Source organism: Chiloscyllium punctatum, chromosome 21 (genome assembly GCF_047496795.1).
Source record: "Chiloscyllium punctatum isolate Juve2018m chromosome 21, sChiPun1.3, whole genome shotgun sequence".
Lineage (NCBI taxonomy): Eukaryota > Metazoa > Chordata > Chondrichthyes > Orectolobiformes > Hemiscylliidae > Chiloscyllium > Chiloscyllium punctatum.
Window position 1 is genome coordinate 57,694,708 of NC_092759.1, and position 9,773 is coordinate 57,704,480.

General features: G+C 45.7%; 1 non-coding gene across 1 annotated transcript; it reads left to right on the forward strand.

Moving 5' to 3' along the window:
- Positions 1-7,732: 7,732 nt before the first annotated feature.
- trnal-uaa (transfer RNA leucine (anticodon UAA)) lies at positions 7,733-7,814 on the forward strand. Its single transcript has one exon. It is a non-coding gene; the product is annotated as a tRNA-Leu (tRNA).
- The last annotated feature ends 1,959 nt before the right edge of the window (positions 7,815-9,773 follow it).

The window sequence follows — 9,773 nt, forward strand, 5'->3', positions numbered from 1 at the left end:
AGCAATGTCTTTCAATGCCCAAGGAAACATATTTGCCCTCAGGTACCTGCTTCAGGGTCACCTGCGCCTCTGCTGGAAGTTGCCATCATTTTATTCAGTCACTCCGCGATTTTTTGATTCACTCCAGTGAAATATCTTTTCATACCTTGCGTCATGGTCTCTTCCAGTCAAGATCCTGAACCAGTCCAGCGAGAAACCTCTGTTGATTTGAATCCCGGGATGGAGAATCAGACGAGATGAACAGCGCCTTTTATTGGTGGAACCCCTTCACTGCAACCTCACGCCTCAAAACGGGTCTCTGCCCGCGACAACCTGTTCTGTACATTCCTGCATTACACCGACTGACCAACATCAGATTCCCACAGCTCCACTTTCTTTACTGTGAAACCAAGGCGACAATATGAAGCGTTTGCAAAATTGAAGAGAGAAACTTTGTTGCCGAAGGTGGTTATGAAGGGATGGACAGGCACAAGGGTGTGTACAATTCAGGTCGCTTTGGATACTGTCAGCATTACGATGGGCCCGTGCTGAGGAGTCAAAGTTTGTATGGTCCAGACATGGATACAGTTCCCATTCAGAGAATGAAGGTTTAATTCTCTTCATGTGAATTGTCTGAATGAAAACCCATTCCCCGTTCGACACCGAAGACAGACCGGGATCCCTCCAGAATCAGCCCAGTGATTGCTTTAACCATGTAGAAGGACAATGACAGCGGACAGATACGATAGTGACCCCTTCAAATCTCCCTCCAATCATCTCACCTTCCTGAGTTGGGAATATGTTGGTGTTCCTTCAGTGTCTCTGGGTGTAAATCCAGGAAATCCCGCGCTTGCAGCATAATGGCTGTACCTCCGTGTGAAGGAGTTCAATGGTTTACAAAAGCAACTCATCTCCTCCATCTCTGGGGGATTTAGGGATGGACAGCGAGTCCTATTCCATTGAGTGATATCTTTATCCCAGGAATACGTTTCTAACAGTGGTAGGTTCCAATTGGACACCTGCAGGAGATAGGTAGTAAGTTGAGAAGTGGAGCAGGGAAGTGAAATTTACGTGAATGACAATGAGGACCGGGAGGCATGAGGCAGGAAGTGAGTCTGGATCTGGTGGTGCAAGGCTCAGTGTCGCTGCTAATGGGTCAGCCTTTACTGCAAACTGTTTACATTGGCTCACACGCCATTCCTGGGCAATTCATGGCAATGACACTGTTCCTCGTCGTGTGAGATTACCACTGTGTGTATTAAAGCCGTCAATACATCCCAAGAGAATGAACAACCTCCCATTTGTCCTGTCAGGTTAAACAAATGAAAAAAATCTGTTTGAAGCCAATGTAAGAGAAGATTGCCCATTTATGTGCCATTGCATTGAATAATGTTCAATCGTGAAATGTCTGGTTTTGCAAAGCAGGGTTTGATTGTAAATCACACTGAGTAATATTGATACAGAAATGTATTTCCGAGTTACTGTGGTCATGTGGTTAAGGAACTGCACATATGGCCGTCCCTTAGTTATTTCAAACCCTTCCTTGGGAAGCAGCTGACCATAGGGTCCAATCACAGCTGCGCCCGCTTGTTGTATTGAAGGCCCGTAGGTTCACCTTTTATTAAGTGTCGTGTTACTGATGAAGGGACTCAGCATCCTGTTTGAGTTCGAGCCTGTTATGGTTTGGCAAACCCACTCCTTTTTCCTGGTTTAGTTCCAGCAGTGTATGTTGTCCTTCCGAACCAATACACCAACCTGGAGTTTCTTGCCACTGTTCCAAAAGCACTCCTTCTTCTCCTCCACTTTTATTCACCCTCCTTCATTCCAAGTTTGGTGGGAATAACGAGGTGAGGCAGGAGACACTGCAGAAAGGCCGTGGGATGTTGTGGTTATGGCACAGAAACCACGAGTGGATCACCCTCATTCCATGTTCTCCTTTGTTGTAGTTTTTTTTCGATTGGATAAGGAATGCAACTTTAATTTCGAAAGGGTTACAATATTTTGAGGAAGAAATGCCCCTTGTATCACATCCAAGTGGCAGACGTATTATCCGTAGAATGTGAGCCAAATTTTACAGATTCCTGCCAGGTTCCAGAAAACCTCTCAGCAGCTCCATTCTCAAACTATCCCTGAACGTCAGGCTTTTCATAGAGTAGGAATGGGAAATGAGGGATATTGGCAAATAAAGGGTCAAAGAATATGATAAAGGGTGAGGTAGATACACAGATATAAAGACAGAAAATTAGAGACTCATCTTGAGGGAGACCCTGAAAGAATCAGATCTCGGGTCGACATGGCTGCTAACTTGCAAAAAAACAAATAGATTTTGATAACTATCCTAATTCGAGCGATAAAACTGACCACTATCCCGGAATTGTGGTCTAGAAATGAAGAACTAATCTGGGTCTGTCGTTGTGAATCATTGTCTCTGTTTCTCCCCACAGATGTTGCCAGGACTATTCAGTTTGCACGTCAATTCTTGTTTTTGGTTCAGATTTCCAACATCTGCATCTCTTGGTTTTCTGTTAAACCTTAAAACGGTTGGCACAAAACCGATGTCCTGCCAGCTTTGGAAAAGTGGTTAGAAATATTCTTCCCACGATGTGTGTGCAGAACAAAGCACGCATTCCTTGACCGGGAATAGAACCAGTGTCACGGCGGTGAGATCGCCAAATGCTGGTTACTAGACTACAAGGGAAGGCAGAAGGCGCCCTTACATTTATTCAGAATGAAAACACTTTTGCCTTTTCATTTCTGATCAGTCTTGCTGCAGATGAGGTCCTCCTTGCCTTCGAGCTTTCACAGAGTGGGAAGAGACCGTTCGGCCCATCGTACATTGTAACTCATCGGACATCCATGTATTCCAGTCCTAGTTTCTAGTTTGGGCTCAAAATGTTATGTGTCCTGATGTTTCAAGAGCAAATATCAATGCGATTCTCACTGTGAATTTAAACGACACGACAATGGGACTGAGGTCTGACATGGTCACACTGTGTTGTAACCACCTTGAGGACCTGAACCTCATTTTTACCCACCGAGGGAGACACACAGAAACATATCCCGGGAGGAACAGATGTATCAGGATCATACCAGCTCCTTGTGCTTCACTTCCTCTCTCTGCTCCACACAACAGCTTCTCTGACAAAGGCAGCTTTAGGTGGAACACTCGCCAGTTTGACAGGCAATGAGAGATGTTGAGCTGAACTGGAATTTAAAATGGACAATAGACCGAAATGCAAGTTTTAAATTCGAAACCACACTGATCCAAACCATTCAGATCCTCAGAACCTGACAAAACAGGACCAGCCATACACCTGTCTGACATTGAGCTGTAATGGACCCAAAAGCAACATTCCATTTGAATACACACTGATCCAATCCCTGCAGCTCGAAAGAACCGAAGGAAATAGCAACTGACAACATGTAATTGGCTGAACTAACACATTACCCCCGAGACATGTAGGATGTAAACCTACTATCGTCTGATTCAAAGTCAGATGTTTGATCTATTGCTTCACTAGCCGGATGCACACACACACGCTGGACACCTTTCCATATGTGATGTAAACATGGAGATCTGGGAAACAACATTCATAAGGTGATCAACCAGCAAAGATAATCCACTTTGTGTAACAGGGCCTTTCAATGGCAAAGCAAATGCATTTGTCCTCAGGTACCTGCTTCTGTGTCGCCTGTTCTTCTGCTGGACGTCTCCAGCATTTTATTCACAGTCACTGCGCTGTCTTATGATGCACTCCACTGAAATGTACTTTCATAGTTGGATTTAGTGTCACTTCCAGTAAAGATCCTGAACAAATTCAGCGAGAAACCTCTGGCCATTTCCAACATGGAATTTGGAATCAGACGATTTGAACGAAGGATTTATTGGGGCCACCCCATCACCGCAGATCAACGCCTCAAAACGAGCCGCTGTTAGTATCAAACTGTTCTGTACCTTTCTGCAGTAAATCAGGTTAGCACAGCTCCACTTTCTTCACATTGAAACCAGGGCGGCAATATGAATTGTTTGGAAACTTAGAGAGAGAAACATTGCTGCTGAAGAAGATGATGACGTGAAGATCATACACAGAGTCTGGACAGATCAGGTCACAAGTGTTACTGTCAGCTTCAGTAGGGTCACTGGTTCGGAGTCTGAGTTTGTAATGCCCAGACCGGGATACAATTCCCAGTCAGGAAATGAAGATTTATTTCTCTTCTTGTGAATTATCTTATTGAAAACTAACTCCTGCTTCCTCACAGAACACAGACCCAGACCAACCCAGTGATTGTTTGCATCTGCCTAGAAGGACAATAGCAACAGATACACGAGAGAACTGTAACCACAAATCACCCATCTCGGACCTCGCCTTTCTGAGTTGGAAATATCTCGCTGCTCCGACAGTGCTTTTGGGTCTAGATACTGGAACACCCTCCCTAACAGTATCATGGCTGTACCTTGAGATCTTCCAGGGTTCTGTAAAGTAACTCAACATCTCAATCTCTTGATTAAATAGGGATGGACACTAATTCCTATCCCATTGAATGGCGTCCTACGCCACGAATGAGTTTCGAACAGGGTGGTTAGATTCCCTATCGCATGGAGACAGGCCCTTCGGCCCAACACTGTCACTCCAGAGAGTAACCCACCCAGACACCTTTCCTTCTTGGTAATGCACCAAACACTTTTGGCAATTGTGTTTCGTAGGTCTACTCTCAAACTATCTCCGAATGTTAGAGTTTTCAAAGAGCAGAAATGGAAAATAAGGGATATTGATAGACAGAGAGTGGGAGAATGTGGAAGAGAGTGAGGTGGATACACAGAGGAAATGATAAACGAGTAGAGATGCATATTGAGGGAGAGCCTGAAAATAGAAACTCTCCATTTAACTGGGTGCTCGCTGACAGAAAGGGGAATAAAAAAGAACAATTGAAGATCAGCGTTTCACCAGCTCAAGGCAACGGAATCAGCATTACACCCGGAAAGGTCGGTTGACATTCAGAAAGTTGACATTTCTCGGCTAATATAATATTCTGATAAATATGCTGATTTGCTCAGTAAAACTGACAATTACTCTAGCATTAAAACATTAAAATGCATAACTATCCTCGGCATTTTACACGACTCTGTATGTCATCTCACAATATTAATTGACACTTTACTGTGCTGCAATTCTGCATAATTTGAGAAAAACAAAATAGAGACTGGCGGACCTGGGTTTCCAACGCACGTTATTGCAGCTAAACCGCAGATGACTGACCACAATCCGATCATGGAAACACACACCGAACCATCAGGTAACACAGAATAAGCTCAGCACTAGAGGACATGTCAGGATCAGCACCAGAAACACAACAGAAATATTTCTCTGCGCTGCTATGGTGGATGGATTTCTCAATGAGCAATCGAGAGTCACATGTGTTCCATGAGGAGTGACGTCACACCCGGAAGTAACCAGTGTCACAGACGGTCATGTGATCCAAGTTCCAAGTCCCGGTATCCGAGACACTCAGTTCCCTGTGGATAGCTCCAAGGAACAGCCGTCCGTGGAGTTTATGGGTTAGTTGAACTTTATGAATGCAGCTCGCTAGTTGTCGGCCTGTTTCTCCGATATAGTGTTTCATGCAGTCGCTGCGTGGAATCTACACAACCAGGTTTGTACATGATGGGTATTGGGTGTTGTGTTCTGGGGAGTTTTGTCTGAGTGAGGCTGTCGGTTTGTGTGTCTGTTGTAACCCAGTGTGTTCAGAGGAGTCTGACTGTCAGTTCCCAGCAATTTATTTTAATAACGGGGAGTATCCTTTTCAAATTGTCTGGTGGCATTTCCTCGTTATGAATTTCGTGTGCCAGATATCTGGGAATGAAATCATGGGGATATCCATTCTCGGCAAAGAAATTGTGTGACAGTCCCGAATTGTCACGGACCAGCTGTCCCGAGTAGCAATCCGTCCAGACGGCAAGGTTTGGTGAGAACAGCACAATAGTAATAGGACAGGGCAAACAGAAGGCAGACAGAGAATTTCTAGAAGCAGGGCACTCATCCGCGGATTCCATCAATAAACAGATTCTTCTGGACCCAGTCTGTAACCCAAAAAACCGGAAGCAGCGGGAATGAAACCAAATCAATTCCAACTGCCCCAGGACAGCAGCGCTTCACAACAGACTCTGCAGCCCTGAGGATGGCACCCAGAAATGTGAGGAAAATGCTGCAAACCATCTTCCCAGCTCCGCCAAACATTCCAACACCAACTCCAGGAGGCACACGGACTCCACATCTTTCTGCTCCAAAACACTCCGGTATTCTCCAGCAGAGTATTGTACCCTGAACCCCCAGGACCAAGGTGAGGATGCCAACCCGTACACGGCCAGGAACGACAGTGAGAGTGAGGGTAACAGCTGCCATTGTCGTATGGACAGCCACAAACACTCCCTTTGAAAAGGACTTTGTCCATATGAAAGTCTGTACAGCAGTATAACCCGGGGACCAAACAGACTGCGCTGGGGATTCATATTCCAGACAATTTACGGTGGGCACCGTTTTCCCTGAAAGTGAGTGGGGATTGATATTTCATTGATGATGTGAAACCAGATCCTACACTGAATCTGCTCGCCGGTTTGTGTTGCTGTGGTGAAACGGTGGACAATCACGGTGTGAAACGTTGTTATCGCTCTCTGGTTTCCTTCATTCCTGTCCTGGTCAGGGAGGTTGGGGTTGGTCCTCTCCATCACATGGAGGGACCAGCGCATTGTTGACCCAATTGAATCAAGAATGGAATTGGTCATCTTCACTTCTCATGGTTCATTGTTGTTCTGTTTTGTTGGATGTTACTTGAGCACTTTCTGGGACTTGACAATGCATTAAAGCTCCAGTCTGTTTGGAAGCACGGTTTGGAATTGTCTCGCTGCCATTTGTGTGAGCAGTACATGACATAGACGACTCGCACTCCCTCAAAGTCAGCATGCCAGTGTGTCTGGCAATGGGTCCGCCTTTTCTGTTTTGCTTCTGTTCCACGCTAAGAGCTGTCAGTTTTTGGATTCGCTGGAGTGCTGAGGGGGTAACACAATTTGTGTGGTATTTTTCTTCAGGCCAAACTCCACCCTCCAGGAAAAATAGCCCAACACGCTGAGTAACAATCAGCACGCGTTTTGTTTAGCAAATGGTCTATTCAAACTGGTGTCAGCTTCTGGAGCGTCTCAGAGTTGCCAAGCACGGAAACAGACCCTGCTATCTAACTTGCCACTGCTAAACAGATAACCGAAATTAATCTAACCAATATTTGCAAAAAATTGTCCCTTATCTCTCCGAACCCTTTCAGCTGCCTTTGAAATGTTGTGAGCGCACCAGTCTCTGACACTAAATATGACAATTCATTCTGTACACACGGAAATGTCTGTGTTCAAAACAAGTGTCCCTCACATCCCCTTTAAATATTACTGTTCTCACATTAAACCAATGTTATCTCGCTTTGAACTCATGTGCCTTGTGAAAAATTACTCCCTGACTCTTTTCCCTGTCCGTCTTCCTCATGTCTTTATAAAATTCTGTAAGGCCATTCCTCAGCCCTGAAGCTCCAGGGAAAACTGTCGAAGTCTATTCAGCTTCGTGCTATTGTCCAAACAGTGCAAACCTTGGAAACCCTTTCAAATATTTTCGAAATTGCACCACGTTCGTTACTGAATGCGTGAGCTGTTCGTGCCTGAAGTGAATCGATGCTGAAACGCTAGTAATGAGATTTTGGCACACTGCGCCTCTGTGCTAGTGTGGCCGAGTGGTCTAAGGCGCTGGATTTAAGCTCCAGTCTCTATCGAGTCGTGGGATCGAATCCCACCGCTACCAAGATCGCGGTTGTTATGCTACAGGCAGTTGAACAGAGCCACAACTCTGTGTTTTCGTTGTTGTGTTTGCCGCTGCTCAGGTCAACTCATTCCGACAGAGTCTGAAAACAGTGTGAGTCCTTGCTGTCGGGCCCTCCTCAACCCCTCTGCTTTCGGATATCTGTATATCTCAAATAGTCAGTGCATTTGGCTGGAAGTTTGCTGGTTCGAGCCCGCCGTTAGCACCGACCCTCAAGTATTTCAGTTCAAGCATTGAGACCAACCATGTCCCGACACGAGAACCCACCCGAGTCTGCAGCTGGATGTGGCCCCAATCTCTCCAAGGCCCCGCTGCCAACAGAAAGCGACTACTGCAGCTTCATTCAGCGGCTTCCTGCTCAGCCCTGGGACATAGCACCTGGAAAATCCTTCCCCAGGAACGGCTCTTCCCGTGTGAAAGGGACAACCATTCCACTTTATATTGGACACGGCTTCAGAGGATTGTTCCTGTTCTTGGAACGTTTCATAAACAAAACTCCTGTCTCGCAAATAAGAAGTGGGAAAAGTTGTTGGCAGGAAGAATAGAGAAAGTGTTGACTGTGAGGACTCTGTCTCGTCAGCAGATGGGATTCCATCTTATGGGCAAGTGGAGACAGCTTTCACTCAGAAACCGAGGTGTGATCAAACACAGTCGGATCGACGTGTCCAAACCAACCCCTACACTGGGTTACAATACTGCAAGGGGAGCAGAGAGCTGGATTTCTTTATAGGAGGGAAAGGGCGCAGCGTGAGGCTGGAACCTCCGGCCCTGAGATTAAGCATCTCATGCTCTACCGACTAAAGTAGCTTGGCCTGCCTCACGATTGATGAGTGTGTCATTTCATACTGAGCATATTTCACCCGGCATTGCAATTTACAAGGATCCAGTTCATTCCTCCCAATCACAAATGTCATCATTCACACTTTCCATTTCTCAGCTATTATTCCTTCAGAACATTATTATCTATTTAGCACTTGTCTCTGGATTTAAGACTCAATATAAATATTTGCATATTTTTATCCTCATCTTTATGTCGCTTGGGAAATCAATCAATCAATTGATTTCCCAATCAATTTCCCAATCAATTGGGAAATTCCCTAAGGAAACCCAATCATTCCTGTTTGGAGTGTAAGGAATCCCACCTGCTGACGAGACAGAGTCCTCACAGTCAACACTTTCTCTATTCTTCCTGCCAACAACTTTTCCCACTTCTTATTTGCGAGACAGGAGTTTTGTTTATGAAACGTTCCAAGAACAGGAACAATCCTCTGAAGCCGTGTCCAATTTAAAGTGGAATGGTTGTCCCTTTCACACGGGAAGAGCCGTTCCTGGGGAAGGATTTTCCATGTACTGTGTCCCAGAGCTGAGCAAGAAGCCGCTTATTGAAGCTGCAGTAGCCGCTTTCAGTTGGCAGCGGGACCTTGGAGAGATTGGGTCCACATCCAGCTGCAGACTCGGGTGAGTTCTCGTGGTTGCAGTCTCGGGACATGGTTGGTCTCAATGCTTGAACTGGAATAATTGAAGCTCGGTACGAAGGGCTGGCTCGAAACACCAAACTTCCAGACAAACGTACTGACTATTTGAGACACAGAAACTGGCTACACATATATCCGAAAGCAGAGTGGTTGAGGAGGCTTCGACTGCAAGGGCTCACACTGTTTTCAGAGTCAGTCTGGATCAGAGGCCTGAGCAGCTGCAAACACAAAAACTAAAACGTGGCAGGGCCTGCAATGTTCATGTGCCTGCAGCAAAACAGCGGTGAATCTAGAACCCGCGACTCGATCGAGACTGAAGTGCAAATCCAAAGCCGCAGATCACTCGGCCACGCTGCCTAACAGGAAGCGATTGTCAAAATTCTCATTACTCGTGTTTCAGCATCGCTTCATTTCAGTCACGAACAAATCGCGCATTCAGTAACGATTGTGGTGCAATTTCGAAACT